Genomic DNA, 19,517 nt, shown 5'->3' on the forward strand with positions numbered 1-19,517 from the left:
TTTAGCCTTTCCAGTAGCTAGTACTAAAAGGCAGGCACCCCCATGCTTGGCTAATTTTTGTATTTTTCATAGAGATGGGGTTTCACCATGTTGCCTTGCTTGGTCTCAAGCAATCCACCTGCCTCAACCTCTCCACATCCTGGAATGACAGCATGAGCTACCACACCTGGCCACATGCCGAATACTTTAAAGTCATTTATGCCTGACGCTTCCAGGGCATACAGAAGTATGGTGGCATTAACCGACACGTTAACCAATTGCCTTGCTTACTCTTCTTTTGACTCAGTTTATAAATTTTCTTAATTTAAATTTTAATTTCAACATGAATGCATCTTTGAAATAAATAAAATAATCTCTTTGAATATTTGACATAATGTAGAAGAAATTGACAAATGGACATCTCTACTTCATTTTCCATCTCAAAATAGGGTAGAAATACACTCCCCTAAAGTGATCCCATATATTACATAGCTATCTTGCTGTGGTTAATGTAGGATGTTTCTGCAATATCACGTGCATGACAGGGCATATCCAAAAATCATTTGAGTGAAAATAATACTAGATTCTAGAAAGTATCTAGGCACTTAAGAGCAGGCGGTGATGATGTTAATTAACAATAACAATGTCAAGGGGCTGGCTTTTGCCCTTCCCTAATAAACATAAAGAGCATAGAAACTCAGCAAATTTGCTCTTATTGTCTTCATTGTTTGGATTTTGAGTCAGTAAATGCTTTCCACAGGGGCCATCTTGTGAGTCATCCTGTCATTTTGCTGTGTCCCGTCTTCATCTTTGCACTTTTCCCTTTCTCCCACTTTGGCGTGGATTGAGAGGAGTATTATGCTGATGGAATTCCCTATCCTGACTTGCCATCTATTAGAACTTCCCTCAACTTTTAAAATGCTTCTTGATATGGTTTGGATTTGTGCACCCTCCACTCCCAATCTCATGTGGAATTGTAATGACCAGTGTTGCAGGAAGGGCTTGGTGTAAAGTGATTGGATCATGGATGTGGTTTCTAGTGGTTTATCCTCATCCCCCTAGTGCTGTCTGAAGACAAAGTTCTCCTGAGATCTGCTTGTTTAAAAAGTGTGCAGCACCTCCCCTGACTCGTTTCAGCCGTGTGAATATGTGCTTGCTTCCTTTTCGCCTTCTGCCATGATTGTAAGTTTCCTGAGGCCTCCCTATAAACATAAGTCTGTACAGCCCACAGAACTGTGAGCCAATTCAATCTCTTTTCTTTTTGAATTACCCGGTCTCAGGTATGTCATTATAGCACTGTGAGAACAGACTAACACACTCCTCCTCAGAAAGCATTCAATTCAGCTTTGTCTAAACGTATGCCAGCTGTCCTGGGGGATTATCTTAGCCAATCGTTCTTCCTCTTCAGCAAGATCTATTTGCTGATCACAGCTTGACCTATAGTTCCTACCATACTTGTCAGTAACAAGTAGCCCATAACATCTGTAGGGACTTCATTGAAATCAAAGAGGTTCCTTAGTTCTTTATTTTATTAGCAGCCATTAGGAAAACCGATCAACTTTCTCATTTAATAAGGTGTCTGTTGCTTTGAAAAATTGCTCAAAAGAAGCAAGGAGAGGCTTACTTAAAGATATCACTATAGGCATGGCATGCTGGTCCACACCTGTAATCCCAGTACTTTGGGAGCCTGAGGAGAAAGGATCAGTTGGGACCAGAAATTCAATACCAGCCTAGGTGACATGGCCAAGTCTCATCTCTACAAAACAAAACAAAACAAAATACAAAAAATATGTAGGCACGGTGGCACGTGCTTGTATTCCCCCTTACTCAGGAGACTGAGAGTGGAGAATCACTGAGCCCGGGGAGGTTGAGACTGCAGTGAGCCACGATCATGCCACTCTACTCTAATCTGGGTAACAGAGCAAGAGCTTGTCTCAAAAAAAAAAAAAAAAAAAAAAAAAAAAAAAAAAAAAAAAAAAGACTGTCACTATACTATCTGTAACTGTTCTTAATTAGTATAACTATTAGTATAACTAGGTATTTCCCAACAGTGGAAACTCAAAACAGACTAAAGTTTTGTACATCAAGATGAATTGTCATAGTCAGTTAATTCCTTTGCTTACAACTGCCCAATAAATGGATGAGGAGTCACTTCACCAATAAATAAGAAGGGTAAACAGCACGTGGGGCCTGTAGATGCCTTTTGCAGGGCCCTCTTTTTCTCTTCCTCAAGTTGCAATGTGTGTATTTCTCTAGGTGGGCAAGTCATAGACACTGTCACACTAGATCAGAACCTGGAGAGAGATATACATGTGCCATGTTTACATCTGCAGAGTGGGAACAAGCCCAGAGAAATCAAGACGATTGAGCAGAGAGCTTCCATACTGGAAATAAACCAGCTGTGCAAAATATCACACTTATTGAACAAAAAAACATTGTACCATCGAAATAACTGATTTAACTAAGAAGTAAAGGAACTGATGCCCCAACAGAGCACAGAGAGCCACACAGACAGGAGCTGCATTTCAAACAAGGTCATTTCTGTTGTCTCCACCCTGAGTTAAGTGTCTCTTCTTCACCCTTCCTTACCAAAGTTCTGCTGCATCATCATTTTGTTTTCTTTTTTTCTTTTTTGTACTTCACTTCTTTGAGAAAATATAAACCAAAATCTTACATAAAACAGGAACTGAACTTTTGACAATGTTTGCCATTGAAACAAACAAAAAAAAAGGTTTCTATTATTTCTCATCTCTGTGCTATCCACTGCAGTAGCCAATAGCCACAGGTGACTATTGAAATTAAATTTAATTCAAATAAAACAAAATTTAACATAAGCTGGTTAGTTGGAGGAGGCCTGAAATGTTTCGAAGATGAAAATGGTTTGAGAAACAACTTTTTTTTTTTTTTTTTGAGACGAGGTCTCGTTCTGTTGCCCAGGCTGTGGTGCAGTGGCACGATCACAGCTCACTGCAACATCCATCTCCCATGTGCAAGAAATTCTCCTGTCCGGTCTCCCAAGTAGCTGGGAATACAGGCACACCCCACCACGCCTGGCTATGTTTTTGTATTTTAGTAGAGATGGGGTTTCCCTGTGTTGCTAAGGCTGATCTTGAACTCCTAAACTCAGGCAATCCACCTGCCTTGGAGTCCCAAAATGCTGGGATTACAGGCGTGAGCCACCACACCTGGCAATAAACAACATATTTAAACACTGGAATGTTATGCAAATATTCCAGGCATGGTTCAGAAAAACAATTAATCTCACAAAAGTTGCTTATGTTATTATATAGACTAAGAGACCAAGATTCTCCTTACTAACACTTACTATGTTACGTGTGTGAAGTACAATATAATACCATATATAAATTGTGACCTCAACTCAAGTCCCCATCTTTTCATATGGAAAATTCTATTAATTATACTGCCCTTCCCCTTTTTAGGTTTTCTGCAGGAATTAATACAATACACTTTGTCAAATGCTTAATACCATGTGCAACACTGGTAGGGGAGATATAAATGACAGCTTAAGTGCTTAAAAAAATTCCCAGTTCGCATTAAGTACTCAATAGATTTGGTTTAACATCATGAGTGCATGTGTTTCTGGAGCAATGTTCATCTTGGGCTGGGTGGTGCCTACACAGAGAAAGACTCTGGCCTCTTCTCATCCACATGTATCTGTCTTATGCCTGGTTCCCATTCCCAGATCCTTGCTGAAACAGTGAAGGGTGATGGGCACTTCAGGGCAACTAAGTTGCTCCCTAAACATCTTCCCCCTCCCAAATGCTCCTGTGGTCTTTAGCATTTAAGAGGAATCTCTCACACTCTCAAGGGGCGATCCTCTCATGGAAGGCCAGTGGGGAAGAGGCTGCGGGAAAGGTCAGGCTCTGTGCACTTCCCTGACAGCTGCAAATGGTTCTGTTTCCAAGCCCACAGGTCACTACAAAGAAGGCAATGTGTTTGATATAATAATGTCATTCTTGGATGCCTCAGTCCACACTGGCATTTTAATACTCCTCGAGTGGATTGCATGGTGGTCGATTAAAAGATATGTCTAACTGGAACTTGTGAATGTGCCTTTATTTGGAAAACACTCCGCAGATGTAATTAAGTCCAGCACCTTCAGACAAGGGCATCTCATCTTGGATTAGGATGGGCCCGAAATCCAATGACAAGTATCCTTATACTAAAAGCGGCAGGTAGGGCCTAGTGGCTCACACATACAATCCCAGCACTGAGGAAGGTCCAATTGGGAGGATCGCTTGAACTGCAGGCGTTCAAGACCTGCCCGGGCAACATGGTGAGACCCTGTCTTTCCAAAATATGTATAAAATATAATAGCCAGGCTTTATGGCACCTGCCTGTAGTCCAGCTACCAGCTAATCAGGAGGCTGAGGTGAGAGCATAGCTTGAATCTAGGAGGTTGAGGCTTCAGTGAGCTGTGATCATGACACTGCCCTAAAGCCTGGGTTGCCCCTGGCCCCTCCACAACCTGCGCTAGAAGAGCTGGGCCCTGGCTCTGGGAACCATGCGGCCTCTGAGGGGGGGCTGAGCGCCAGTTCCCGTCCTCCTGCAGCTGAGGACCAACACCCTGACTTAGGTGCCCTGGAGGCTTCTGGCCCAAGGGACCGCACTGCTGGTGGCGCTGGCAGGGTCGGAGTTTGCCACAGCTGCTGCAGGTTGCCACTGCAGCTGAACCTACAGCAGAGGCACGCAGGGTGTTCCCAGACCGCCTGGGGATCGCTGAGGGCACGGCCCTTTCACCATAGTCAGCTCTTTCTTGCAGGCACCCAGAGCAGGGTGTTCATGCGCTGGGCATAGGGCAGCCTCCAGGAAATGGTTGAGTAGCCGGTTCCCATCCTCCTGCAGCTAGGCCTGACCACCCGAATTAGCCGCTGGGCGGCTTCTGGCCCTGGGGTCCTCCTGTCTGCTGTAAGAGCATGGTCTTGGGTCGCCACCAAGGCTGCTGCACCCATGTGCAGTGGCTGCTGCAGCTGAGCCCATGATGGAGGCTGGCAAGGCGTTTCCCAGACAGCCTCAGGGTCATGGAGTGGACCACTATCCCAGCCTAGGGTCTGCGGTTCCTTTGCCTGCGCCCAGAGTTCCGGGTCGCAGGCACTGGGAACTGTGCAGCCAGGGGGACTGGGCCGAGGGCAAAGGTTTTTGCCCTGCGGCTGCTGCAGGGCTGACTTCCTGAATTCGGTGCTGAGATGGCAGTTGGCCCCGGTGTCTGGGCTCTTGGTGGTGCAGGCAAAGTGCCCGGTTGCTCTGCTGCTGCCGTGCCCTTGTACAGGTGGCAGCTGCAGCTGAGCTCTCAGGAGAGGCCGGCAGGGTTGGTCCCATAAAGCGTGAGGATCCCCCAGTGCACCGCTGTCCCAGCCTAGGGTCCATTCTTCCTTGGCCCGCGCCCAGAGCTCGGGGTTTCAGGCGCTGGGCCCTGTGCGGCTGCCTAGAATAGGCAGAGCGGCAGGTTCCTGCCCTGGAAAGGCCTCCAGCCATGGAATCCTCACTGCTGTTGGCAGGCGCTGAGCACAGTGCAGGCGATGGGATGGGGCTGAGCTGCAGGTTTCTGCCCTCTGGGGGAAGGTTTCCGCTGCTGGGGGGCCGACCGCCTGAGTCAGGTACCTCAGAGGCTTTTGGTCATGGGGTCTGCACTGCCAGTGGCTTGCACAGGGTCCGCGGCTGCCACAGCTGCTATAGTTCACTGTGTGCACTTGGCAGCCGCCCCTGACCCCACCGCTGAGGCTGCAGGGCTGGTCCGGTCCCAGATGGCCTGAGGGTCATTTGCCCGCACCCAGAGCACTGGGTGGCGGGCGCTGGGCACTGTGCAGCCTCCAAGAATCCGCCGAAGGGCAGGTTCCCGCTCTCCTGCAGCTGTGGGCTGACTGCCTGACTTTGCCACTACGTGGCATCTGGCTCTAAGGTTTCGGGGCCGCTGGTGTGGCAGGCAGAGGCCGGGTTTGCCACTGCTGGGCGCCACGAGCAGGTAGCAGCTGCAGCGGAGCATTAGACCGAGGCTGGCAGGGCTGACCCCAGATGGCCTGAGGATCTGAGAGTGCAGGGTCTTCCCACCCTAAGTCCGCTCTTCCTTTGCTCTTATCCAGAGCGCGTTGTGTGGGCTCTGGGCTCTGTGCAGCCGCCAAGATAGGGCTCAGCATCGGATTTCCACCCTGCTGCAGCTGGAGGAGGAACACCTGAATTAGCCGCTGAGGCGGCATCTGGCCCTGGGGTTCCTGCTGCTGGTGATGCGGTCAGGGTCAGGGTTGGTTCCAGGTGGCAGCTGCTGCTAAACCCATTGCGAGCCTTAGGGTCACCAAGTTCACCGTCCTTTCATGGTAGTATCTGATCTTTGGCCCGCGCCCAGAGTGCAGGGTCGCCTCGCTGGGCATTGCATAGCCTCTGGGAGCTGTGTCAGCGGCAGTTTCACGTCCTCCTGCAGCTGCATGGCCTAAGGTCTTAGGGGCCGAGGCACACTCTGGCCCTGCTGTCCACGCTGCTGGTGGCGGGGACAGGGTCAAGGGTTGCCACTACTGCTCCCATGCGCTGTCAGCAGGTGGCAGTTGCAGCTGACCCCACAGCTGAAGCTGTTGAGGCTGTTCCTAGATGATCAGAGTGTCGCCGAGTTCACCGACAGGCCACCCTAGGTTCTGCTGTTTCTTGGCTTGCACCCAGAGTGCCCGGTCACGGGTACTTGGCCCTGTGCAGCCACAGGGATGGTGCTGAGTGCAGGCTCCCGTCTTCCTGAGAAGTGAACTGACTACTGGAATTAGGCCTTGTGGTGGCATCTGACTCTAGGGTCCAAGCTGCTGGTGGCATGGACAGGGTCGAAGTAGCCTCCCTTGCTGCTGGGCGCCATTTGCGCTGTCCTCCGGAACAGGTTGGTCTGTGCTGTGTATGGTCAGTGGAGTCTTCTCTGGACATTCTTCACTGATATCTGCTGACGTGGCTCATCTTCTCTTTGATTTTGCATGTATTGGCACCCACTGATGCAGTTTCTGGTCACCCAATGCCATTTTCCTCTGGCCTCCTAGACCTCACATTCTGAGGCCAGCATGTCCCATCGGGGGCCTCCACTGGTCCAGTCAACCCATTTATGAGTCCCCCTCCCACTAAGCTTGGAGAGACTGGATTTTCAGGCAGCACTCACAAGCTGAGAGTAAGGGAATTGATCTCTAAGGCACCTCCCGCTGTCCTGCCACTCTGTCATTCCTGGGCCACCCTATGTGCACTAGAGAAGACACCAGCCTCCATATTTTCTCATCTTTCTTGGTCTATTTTTTCTTATCTATCTCTTTGAGCGAGTCCCAGGAGGATGCTGGGGCTGAATACCTGATCAGAGACACAGGCAGAGCCATAGTCACTGAGAAAGTTCACATCTCCTGGGAACTTTCTCCTTCCTGTGTAGTTCAAAGCTCTTCTCTTCCTCTTGTTCATAGAAATTCCCCTTACATTAAACCTTTGACTAAAACAATCCCTTCAGCTTGATAAAATTTTAGACAGGATTATTTCTTATTCTAGGCTCCTTTTCTTTTCTTTTCTTTCTAATATTCTAGAAATGTTATCATTGTAAATTCTTTCTCTGCCTCTTTGACATAGACATCTTTGTAAGAGCTCACTTGCCAGTTTTACACTTCAGAAATGTCCATTTCAAGAACCTCAGTGCCATCCCTTTGAAATATACTTCTCAAGAAAGATAACACCATTATCTCCCAGACTCCATGAGAGAGTAAGAGCAAAATTTTGGTGGGCATATTGATCTAATTTGTAAAATTACCTTCTGTCATAAAGATAAAAAGATAGTTTAGCATTCCTTTGGAAAAAGACAACTAGCAAAGAAAGGTGGTCTATGATCTCCCCCTCATCCCAACTCAAAATCTCTACTGCCTGCTGTTTGTTTCAGTGGAGCTGAGTTCAGACTAAGTACTGGCCTCTTTACCCTTTTGCGATAACCTTCAATAATAGCTTTTTTATGTGGTTAACTTTGTCTGGTGCAATTTTTTTCTTTGACAATTTCCACCCTAACTAGAACTTCCATTAAAGTCATAGTAGGATTCAAGGCAGCCAAACTTGACTCACATACGTAAAAAATCTCTTTAGGATTTAGAAACCCACATTCTCTTCAATAAATTGTTTCTGGAGACTATTGCCTTATTAAAACTGTCTAGGTCTTATTTTGGCATTGAAAAGGAGAATGCCAATTTTTAAATAAGTCTCTGCTCACTTTTAATTTCTGCTATCACAATTTTATTGCTTTCCATGGCTGAACAAGGAGAAGAGTAGAACACAATTTTAAATTAAATTTTATTTCATTTTTACTATTACAATGGTTTTGCTTTCTGTAACTGAAAAGAGAAAACTCGAACAAAGCAGTCTAGTCTATAAAGAGACTAGAACAAAGAATCACATCTCATTAATACATTTCAGAAAGTTACTTCCATTTAACATCAATGGTGTCATTTAATATTCTTAACCTTCCTATCAACTAGACACTATAATTACCTCTATTTTATAGGACATTAAGTCTTATATATCATATCTAATCAACTGAAGGTCACGTAGCATAGTGGATATGATAGGTGTACAAAGAAACAATGACATTAGAAGCAGAGGAGGGAGAAGGATTAAAAGATTAAACTTGGTCGGTTAAGAGAAAAAGAAAAACGAGGAGGAGACAAATTCTTGTTAGAAAAAAATGATCGAGGCCGAGCAAGACAGTGGTGCAGACCTCTCCTGCTATCACACCCCTATAGAAACATCAATATGAGCAACTGTCTACATGTGAAATTACCATTACGAGAACAGAACCTCAATGCATGAACAAGGTTATGAAGCACGTTTGGACTGTGAAGATGAGTAAAACCATGGCTTAGACAGTGAGCGAACCAACTCTGTGACTGTGATACTCCTCCCTCAGGCCATTATGGTACCATCTGCAGAACCTCCCACAGGGCTTATAGTTTTACATTGAAAAAAGTCAGCAAGAGGTTGATATTTGGTTTTTTCACTACTCTGAGTGCCTTCACAGTAGACTCACTCCTGTATCAGCCCACAAGTGGCATCATGAGTGCCAAAAGGGATGAACCATGTGAGGATGCTAAGGACATAAGAGGAGGTGAGGCTAGCAACAGCCTCATGTGAAACAACACACAGACTCTACAGGCTTGATGGCCTTACGTGTTCACCCCATAGCCAGGGGACTCTGTGGATCACCCGTGGGCCCATTCAGCAAATGGTGCATCAGTGGTGCAGCCATCGCAAGACTTACGTCTAATGCGGGATCTGGGCTATCTCTAATGCTGCAATGGAATACAATTGTGAGTCCACTCAAAATTTCTTAATAAGTCCACTGAAAAGTAGTCACAAAGAAACCCAAACTGAGAAGACTCAAATATCTAATTCATCAACGTGTAGACGGAGATGTATATCTAAAAATATTAATAATAGCTTAGGAAAGTTGCCTCACCAAATGGAAAAAGCAAGGTGCCAGCAACCGAACTTAAAGACATACAGATGAATGATCTGGCAGGCAAAGAATTCAAAATGGCTGTTTTAAGAAGAACCTGTGAACACTGAGAAAGTAGAAACACAATTCAGAAATCTACCAGAGAAATTCAACAAATAAATCAAAATAATGGGAAAAAATCAAATGGAAATCATGGAGCTGGAAAGTTCATTGAACACATTGAAAATCCAATGGAAAGCATTAATAGTAGAACTGATCAAGCAGAAGAAACAGTGAGCTCAAAAACAGGCTCTTTGAAAATACATAGTCAGAGTAGAATGAAAATAAAAGAGAATGAGAAGAAACAAAGAAAGTTTATGAGATTTGTGGGACAACAACAAAAGAGCAAATCTACATATCATTGACGTTAAAGGGGAACTAAGAATGAAAAAGTGATAGTTTATTCAAATAGATAACAGAAAACTTTTTAAACCTGGTGAAAGATTAAAATGTTTAGGATGGTCAAAGTCACCAATCGTATTTAATCTGAATAAGGCAACCAAGGACATATTACAATTAAACTCTCAAAGGTAAAAGACAAAGAGAAGACCCTGAAAGGACTAAGAAAAGGGAAACAAATAACACATAAGAGAATTCCCATATGCCTGGCAGCAGACTTATCAGCAGAAACACTACAGGCCAGGAGAGAGTAGGATAATAGATTCAAGTGCTGAATAAAAAAAACTGTCAACTATGAATACAGTATCCAGCATAGCTATCATTTAGAAATAAAGGAGAGATTGAAACATTCTCAGACAAACAAAAAGTGAATGAATTCATTGTAATCAAACCAGCCTTACAAGAAATGCTAAATATTGTTCTTCAAACTGAAAGAAAACGGCAGCAATATGTAACATAAAATATCTGAAGGTATAAACCCACAGGTAGAGTGAGGATTCAGACAAATTTGGAATGCACTAATATGGTAATAATTGGATGTAAACCACTTATATATCCTTAGTAGGAAGGTTAAAATACAATACAAATAATAACAATTACAATAATTTGTTAAGGAATAAGCAATACACAAAGATGTAAATTAAGACATCAGAAATGCAAAATGTGAGGGATTGATGGAGTTGAAGAGTAGAGTGGTTTATTTTCCCCTTGTTTGAATCAAAATTAAGTTGCTATCTCTTTAAAATAACTTATTGTAAGCATAAGATGTTCTTTGCATGCCTTGTGGTAACCACAAAGCAAAAACTTTTAGTAGATACTCTAAAAATTAAAAAAATAAAACAAGAAACCAAAACACACTGATAAAGAAAACTTAACTACAAAGGAAGATAGTGAAATCAATCAATCAATCAATCAATGAAAGTATAAATTTTAAGAAAAACATGAAAACAAGTAACAAACGGTGAGATAGAAGCATTATTTGTCAATACAAGAAAATTAGGAGGGCTTGGCACAGTATCTGACACATGTAAACTCACACTTTGGAGGCCAAGGCAGGAGGATTACTTGAAGCCAGAAGTTCCAGATTAGCCTGGGGAACATAGTGAGACCCAGTCTTTACAAAAATAAAAATTAAAATTAGCCAGGTGTAGTTGTGTGTACTTGTAGTCCTAACAACTTGGGAGGCTGGGGCAGGAGGACCACTTAAGACCAGGAATTTGAGGCTGCAGTAAGATATGACTGCACCACTGTACTCCAGCCTGAGTGACAGAGAAAGACCCTGTCTCTAAACAAAAATATTTAATAATAATAATAAGAAAGAACGAAGGAAGGAAGGAAGGAAGGAAGGAAGGAAGGAAGGAAGGAAGGAAGGAAGGAAGGAAGGAGAGAGAGAGAAGAAAGAAAGAAAGAAAGAAAGAAAGAAAGAAAGAAAGAAAGAAAGAAAGAAAGAAAGAAAGAAAGAAAAAATAAATAAAAGTTCAGGACCCGAAGCTTATACTGCTGAATTCTTCAACACATTTAAAGAGGAACTTATACTAATTATTTATAAACTCTTCCAAAAAAAAAGTGAAAAGGAGGAAACTCTTCCAAACTCATTCTATGAAGATACAATTACCTTATTCCAAAATAAGACATGAACAGTGAAAAACTAAACCACAGGACAATGTCACTGATGAACATGAATGCAAAAATTCAAAACCAGCAATGCTAGCAACCGTAATTTGAAAGCACATTAAAAAGATCACTCACCATAATCAGGTTGTATTTGTTCCAAAGAGGCAAGGAGGGCTTATGATATGTCAGTCAATAAATGTGATACACCACATTTGATAAGGGAAGATAAAAATAATATAATCATTTAAATAGATACAGAAGAAGCCTTTGACAATATTCAATGCTTTTTGTAAACATGAGATCTCTTAACAAATTAGTCATAAAAAGAACATAACTCAATAAAATAAAGGCCATATATGATAACCCATAGCCAACATGATACTGAATAAGGAAAAGTTGAAAACCGTGTCTCTAAGATCTGGAAGGAGACACGGATGTTCACTTTACTAACTTCTCTTCAACACAGTACTGGAAGTCCTAGCCAGAACAATTAGGCAAGAGAAAGAAAAGACATCCAAATTGAAAAACAAAAAGAAAGCCAAATTGTCCCTGTCTGCAGATGACATGATCTTATGTATAAAAAAAACCCTAAAACAGAAACAGTAAATGAATACAGTAAAGTTTTAGAAAACAAAATCAGCATAGAAAAATCAGTCGCATTTCTACACCCAACAGCAAACTATCTGAAAAAGGAATCAAGAAACCAAACGCATTTAAAACAGCTATAAAAAAATGGCTGGGAATAAACTAAGCAAAGAAAGATGTCCAAAATGAAAACTATAAAACATTCATAAAAATCAATTAAACATAGACATACAGAAAGTTATTCCATTTCTATGAATTAGGAGTATTAATACTGTTAAAAAGACCATCATACTCAATCTATAGGTCCAATACAATCTCTAACAAATTTCCAATGTAATTCTTCACAGATGTTAAAATAGATTTTAAAGATCGTTCTGCGATGTTAAAAAGATTTTTAAAACCGTTTTTTTCGTTCTTGAGACGAAGGCTGTGGCTGAGCTCCCGCAGGCCAGTTCCCAGCAGCAGCGCATCGCCCCTGCTCCGCGCCTTGGCTCCAGGTCCGCAAGGTCACAGCCGCGCGGGGATTAGCACTGAGCCGGTCTCGCCGCAGCCCCAGTGTTCAGGCTGCGACTGCGGGGAGCCGATAGGCCAGCGCTTGGAGGAGGGCGACGAGGCCTACCGCGCGGGGAGTGCCACATAGCAGCCGGGCTCTTCCTCTCCAGGCTGGCCCCGCTGGCGCAGCCCGACCGCGGCCGGTGCCTGAGGCTGGGAGACGCACTGGCCCGCGCCGGCCGCCTCCCGGTGGCCCTGGGAGCGTTTGCTGTCGCCGTGCGGCTGGAGGCGCTGCGGCCGGAGGAGCTGGGGGAGCTGGCGGGCGGCCTGGAGCGCCCTGGCCTGAGCCAGCGGCCACTGTTCCCTGGGAAGCCGGCGGCGAGCTGGAGATGCCAGGCTAGGCAGGGCCCGCCCCGGCGCCCAGCGCGCCCCGCCACCGGCTCTGCTGCCCAAGGCTGCTGCACAAGCCGGTGATGCTGCCCTGCGGGGCTGATGGTCTGCAAACACTGAGTGGAACTGGGGCCCGCCCAGCCACAGGCGCCGCGCGTGAACCTGGTGCTGAGCCGCCTGCTGGGGAGGTGCTTCCTGGCCTAGTGCCCGCTGTGCAGGCTGGAGGGTCAGGCGTGGAGCCTGCAGCCCAGCAGCAGCACCAGGCCACACTGCTCAAGTGAGACCAGGCCCTGGAGCTGTGACTTGGCTGTGGGGCTGGCCCGCCTCCCTGACCCCTGTCAGGCCGAGTGACTGGAGCTGACCTGTGGGCCCGGGCTTTCCAGCGCTTTGTCCAGGCGTAGGGGGTCACTTCGCTTGTTAAGGATGGGAAGGTGAAAGGTGGGGGCGGCCACATCCTGCAGTCAGGGTGGCAGGTGTCAGAGGCCACATGCAACCCACTGGTTTTGTCTTTTCCAGGATGCTGATAAGTTTCCCGCGGCCTCAGAGCAGCTCTGTAAGGCCCTGTAGTTGCCTTTGATTCCCTTCTGCTCTATTGAGGGGTGGGAGGATGACAAAGTGTTTTTGCTCACCCCGAAGGAAAATTGCCATGGAAGGACACACCGGTTAGTATTTGACTAGCCCAGGCAGGAGACCCGTGGTCTGCTCCAGCCATGAGACCACCTCAGGCGAAAGTAGCCTTGTGGTTGTTTTACTTCTTTTTACCAAATGGGTCTTTTTGGGGTTTGTGGCGTGTCCCACATAAGGATGATCTCTTGGTTCTCCTTTCTCATTCACACCCGGGAGCTGAGGTGGATGGGTGCGGGGCGGGGAGGTGAGTGGCCACCTGCCCAGGTGTGAGAGAAGCCGCACCTGAGACCAGCCCCTCTGTCCTCCTCCTGCCTCTGCATCCAGCATCCCTGCAGGAGGCAGAAGGGATGAAAAGTAGCCTCATGTGAAAGTGCTTGTGTGTCCCTGAGGGGAGAAGCAAGTCACAGTCGAGACACTGATTGCTATCATCAGGTGCAGCACAAAGAAGGACCCCAGGACATGGGGTGCAGACGGGAGCACAGAGAGGGTGGCTGCTACTGGGGTGCACAGGCAGCTTGAGGAGGATGGAGATGGCAAACTTCATTTTGTCACACCAGGTTCACGTTTAGGGCCGGAGGACCACCAAATCCCCAAAGCCCCCAGTGCTTCTGAGGCAGAGGAGAGGCAAGGCCGGTGGCCATCGGCATCCAGGGACCTGGCAGCCACCACTGAGGCCCACCTGCTTGTTCCTCAGCTGGATGCCCACTGGCGGCCACAGTCCAGGTCTCTGGGCTCTGCCTAGGACTTGTGTTGGGGCTTCTCTCCCGAGCAGAAGTCATCTGCGTACCCTCTGCATCCCACGGATTTGCTTTGTTTCTGAGGGAATAATTATGGAGTCTTAGTATGATATCAAAAATTAGATAATTATGGCAAAGAGCTAACGGGACGATCTGGGAACTTGTGGAGCTCTAGTTAGTGATGACAGAAGACGAATATATTTGACTGTTTTGTGCTCCACCCAGGTTCTCAGGAGGCGGCGAGGGAGGAGGCATGGCAGTGTGCCATGCTCAGAGCCCCTCGTCCTGGGGACTCTGTTTCCCTGTGGGAGTTTAGAGGAAAGGTGGTGGGCTGAGAAACTCAGGATGGAGTGAGGAAAGAGAACGACTTGAGGTGCTTGGGTTGGAGAGTTCTAGTGCCCCAGGCGGGACTGGCTGTGGCCTGCACTCACCCCAAACTCACATATTCTGTCATGCTCACACACAAGCACACACACACTCATAGCCTCAAGCTCACACACCACACTCACATGGCTTATTCACACACACACACGCACTAATACACACACACACACTCATATTCACACTTTCACACACAGTTATATTCCACATACACCCTCATACTCCCATGTTCAAACACACATTTCTCCACAAACATTCACTCAATAACTCACATACACACTCTCACACATGTACACACTCACCTACACACTCTCCATTACACACATTCACCTGTCCGCTCTCACACACATGCACAAACACACACACTTCAAGCCAAATTAGAGCCCCTTTCCTGGTCCCACAGAAACAAAAATGATACCTCAGTTTCTTGGTCTTGACCAGAGCTGGGCGCATGATTCCATCCATCCACAAGGTGGAGCAGGAATGAAATCCTATCACGTCCTCAGATCGTGGAGAACAACACTATGTCAGGCCGCTCTAATGTCTACCACAAATGAGCAGGACGGGTTGAAACAGAAAAGAGGTTCCTTCTGACGTGTGGCATTGACGGAGCCCGGTTCTGCCTCATGCCAAGCACCGCCTTGCCCCTGGATGATGGAAAATGGTTGTGTCTTGTTTCCCGGCCCCCGTCTCTGTCTTGGTACAGAGTAGAGACTTGAGTCTCGGCTCCAAAGCCAGGAGTCCCGCTGAGCTGACCTGCCAGCCCACAGATGAAGTCTTGCCATCTGTTGACCAAGTTCCCCAAGGCCCCTTGAGACACAATTTCTGAAGAGGGTCTGCCCAGAATTCCCTGTCCCCATGCTCTGCCCAGCTGTCAGGACACTTGTGAGCCTGGTCTGTGGGGAGTCCCTTTTCAGCTCAGTCAGCAGGTGGCTCTTCTCTACAAAGAAGCAGGGGATGAACCTCCTGTCTAGTTTTGGCAGCAGAGGCCATGAGATCCATGGCGAGAGGCCAGAGCTGTGCAGGCTGTAGGAGGTACCACTTCAGGGATTTCAATGGAGGAAGATACTTTCCAGAGAGTACTGCAGGGGACCAAGCCATATCCACCATAGCTGCAGTGAAACCTCTGAGGCTCAGCTTAACCTTGACCCTAGAAATGATGTCCCAGCACAAGCTTTACAGGAGAAGCAAAATTTAGAGAAGAGAAAATGCAGACCCAGGCAACGATAAACATAAGTCATCTGGACCAGCACAGAGCAGATACAGTGCCTTCTCCAGGTGCAGTGAATGATGTTCTCACATCTGTTAGTGTGTGGAATTGAACATCAATATCAGAATCATTCTGTGTTACCTACAGCTGATTTTATGTTGCTATGCCTGTCACTTGATGAATGTGTATCTTCACCCCAAAGCTCCTGCCCCAACCCCTCCTCCTGGAAGTGCCCATCTCTGGTCTCGGCAGGAGGCTGTTCTTCCCAGCCCATGGGGTGGCCACCTTGCAGTCTGTAACCCTCTAGAAGGAATAAAGTCTTCTCTCCTTTTCCAAATTTTGATATTCGCTGAATCCTTAGCTTCTTTTTTTTCAAGCTTTTAAGCTGCTTTTAGGTCGTGGCCTCTTCTCTGTAGGGTCTGGAGGCCGAGAGATGTCCAGCAGGAAAGAGCTGCTAACTAATTCCGGTAGCGCTGCTTTTCTGCCTAACGGAGGTGTTTAAATGTTGATTATGAAAAAATCTATGAGCAGGTTGCTCCCCCTCTCCCGAGATCTCTCACAATACTTTGTAAAACCCAATTTAGCATCATCTGTGAGGGCAGCTTTTACTGGTTCTGCAGCAACGTTCCTTACTCAGAATCCTTTGGAATATTGGAAAGCGATGCGGATTTGTGGCATATGAGGAGAGCATGTAGACCCACGCTCCGCTGTCATTCAAAGTGCCCTAACACCTTCCTCTCCCCTGCAAGTTGTGATAGGAGGGTGCTCCGGGTCACTGAAGAGAGGGAGTCATAAAGGAGCAGAGGCCCTGTGTCGTGAGTGCCATCTGACCTTGAGTGTGGCCTCTTGTTCTAGCCTGTGGGCTCGCCATGGCCTGACTAAATGCTGGCACTGCTCATACATCCACTTTTAAAAGTTGGGTTGAATATGAGAACATAATCATTCATATTTTGTCCATTTACATGTATTTGATAACATCCTTTCTCTGTTCTTATCTCTACTTTACAGCCTTTTTCTTTAAAGAATGTATGTTTCCGTGTTTAAAGCCACAGAATTTCTGGTTTTTCCTTTTGGAGCCCAAGGAGCAACGACAGAATGAGGAACATGCTGTTCCTTACAGACAGTTACTCATAAGGCCGCAGCACAGAAACTGCAAGAAATGTCAGTCATAAAGTGTCCCAGTGCATTTTAAATGGATGGTTATTAAAATCCTTCTTTATCTCTAGGGGATCTAAAAAATTAAACAATTCATCATTTAAACACAGTTGCCAGGTAGCCTGAGTCAAAAATCAGGAGAGGCTCTGTGGTCTGAAGTCACCTAGTGCTCACCTTGGTGAGGGTCTAGTTGCCTAATGGGTTGGCATAATGACGTCATTCTAACACAAGCAAAACACAACTCTCTTAGAGTTGTTCAAAAAATCAGGAAATTGAAAAAAAAATAAGGGAGAATAAAGTACTGACAGGAGAGAAAAAGAAGAGTTACTTGGAGATTTGAAGGAGGTGAAACGGGCAAAAAGTAAATTTAGCAATTAGATTTTAAAGTCAATGGATAATTAAGTCAAATAATTTATTCTTATGTCCATATATTTTGGTTTTAAAGTTTTGATTAATACTCACGCAACACTAATTTATAACAAATTCAAATATTTTCCCATTGTCTATTTTTACCAGTGAGTTTGTACTAAAGATCCACCAGTAATTTTAGTACACCATAACCCTTCAAAAGAAGCCCATAGAATAAACTAATTTTTAAAGAGTCACATTTTATTCAATGTCTATTTATACATGTTATTAGCAATAAACTCTTTTATCTTTAATTTTGAGAAGCTTTACAAATACAGAAAAGTAGGATGACCAATAGTGCCCAGAGCCAGGACTCAGATCTGGAAAAATAGGTCTAATTGGTTGTTATACTGTGTTTATATCATACATTTCACTTATTTTTATCAAATAAAAATTAGAATTTATAAAATGTTGATGAAAAGGAAAACATTCTGAGTAAAGTTTAGTCCCATGTTTCTTCCTCCAAATCTCTTTGTTCTACATTAACAGGTCAGGATAAGTATGAATGGGGAGGCTGAAAAAGGGGTATCCTTGCCCATGTGGTCCCCAGAGCCATCTTCTCCAATCGGGACTTGGGGAACATCTTTCTCCATCCAGGACCTAGGGGGCATCCTTTCTCCATCCAGGACCTGAGGGATGTCCTTCTCCACCCTGGACTTGGGAGGTGTCTTATCCACCCAGGACTTGAAGGGGATCCGATTCCATTCAGGAGTGGGGGAAATTCTTCTTCATCTGGACAAGGGGTCATCCTTCTCCATCCAGGACTGGGGTTTGTCCTTCTCCATATAGGACTTGGGGGACATCCTGCTTCATCCAGTACTGGAGGTTATCTTTCTCCATCCAGGACTGGAGGTTGTCCTTCTCCATGTAGAACTAGGGGACATCTTTTTCCATTCAGGAATTGGGGAGCATCCTTCTCCATCCATGACTTTGGGGACATCTTTCTCCATCCAGTAACTAGGGGACATCCTTCTCTATCCAGGACTTGGGGGGCATCCTTTTCCACTCAGGAACTGGGGGGCATCCTTCTCCATCCAGGACTTGGAGAACTGTCTTTCTCCATCCAGGACTTAGGGGACCATCTTTCTCCATCCAGAACTCAGGAGACATCATTTTCCATCCAGTAACTAGGGGGCATCCTTCTCCATCTGGGACTAGGGGGCATCCTTCTCCAACCCAAAAATGGGGGGCATCCGTCTCCATCCTGGAACTGGGGGACAGCCTTCTCCCTTCAGGACTTTGGAACATCCTTTATCATCCAGTAAACTAGGGGGCATCCTTTTCCATCCAGGACTGGGGGGCATCCTTCTCCATCCAGGACTGGGGGGCATCCTTCTCCATCCCAGAATTAGGGGATATCCTTCTCCATCCCGGAATTGGGGGGCATCCTTCTCCATCCAGGACTTGGGGGACATCCTTTATCATCCAGTAACTAGGGGGCATCCTTCTCCATCCATGACTGAGGTGGGCATCCTTCTCCATCTAGGACTGGGGGGCACCCTTCTCCATCCAGCATTGGGGGTCTTCCTCCTCCATCCAGGACTTAAAGGGTGTCCTTTTCTGCACTTCTTTGGATGGCAGCCTTTCCTGTGCAGTCATTCAGAAAGTCAGGCTGACACATGTTGTCATCTTGAACTCTGGCATCTCATCTCTATTCTGGGTGAATCCCTTTATGTTTATAGTGATTTATCATTAAATCACTGTGCCATTTTTTCCTAAAATATCTGGGGTGTGTTTTTTGTTCTGACTTCTGTTAGTCCTTTGGTTTCCTGCTCTGGTTTTTTGTAATTTCTTTTGCAACCGAATATGGGTCTCATTTGGTAAGTATTACATATACTAGAAAATGATGTATGTTCAGCATTTGTTGTGATTTTAAAACCTTTTATAAACACATAGCATCTTTGTCTATTTCCCATTTAAATTCAGAAGTATGGGTTCCAGCGTCCCTCTCTAGACCTGCTCTATCCTGTTAGTTTCTTTGTATGCCTGGAGGTGAGGCCAGCATTGGACTTGACATTGCTTCACCTACACGGTTCTATTG

The sequence above is a fragment of the Macaca nemestrina genome, chromosome 15 (assembly GCF_043159975.1).
Source record: "Macaca nemestrina isolate mMacNem1 chromosome 15, mMacNem.hap1, whole genome shotgun sequence".
Classification (NCBI taxonomy): Eukaryota; Metazoa; Chordata; class Mammalia; order Primates; family Cercopithecidae; genus Macaca; species Macaca nemestrina.